We start from the raw sequence: 237 nt of genomic DNA on the forward strand, positions 1-237 counted from the left end.
TGTCTTCCGTCCATACCGATTTGGCCTTGCAGTCGATGTCGATGGTTCGCCTGGAGTTACCCATGATCTTTTACGCTTAGGATTCTCAAAATATATCCACTTTTCATCGCCAGTCACAATTCGATGGAGAAATGACTTTCTTTTGTACCTGGCGAGCAGCATTTCGCAAGTGGTTTTTCGGTTTTCCTGCTGTCTTTCATTCAGTTCATGTGGAACCCATTATCCCATCTTCTGGAT

The 237-nt window shown here is 44.3% G+C and overlaps 1 pseudogene; it reads left to right on the top strand.

The window, feature by feature from the left end:
• LOC116853550 overlaps positions 1 to 237 on the top strand; it is a 25831-nt pseudogene that overhangs the window by 6333 nt on the left and 19261 nt on the right.

The sequence above is a fragment of the Odontomachus brunneus genome, unplaced genomic scaffold (genome assembly GCF_010583005.1).
Source record: "Odontomachus brunneus isolate Ranch 3 - 2012 unplaced genomic scaffold, Obru_v1 Obru_scaffold_356, whole genome shotgun sequence".
NCBI lineage: Eukaryota > Metazoa > Arthropoda > Insecta > Hymenoptera > Formicidae > Odontomachus > Odontomachus brunneus.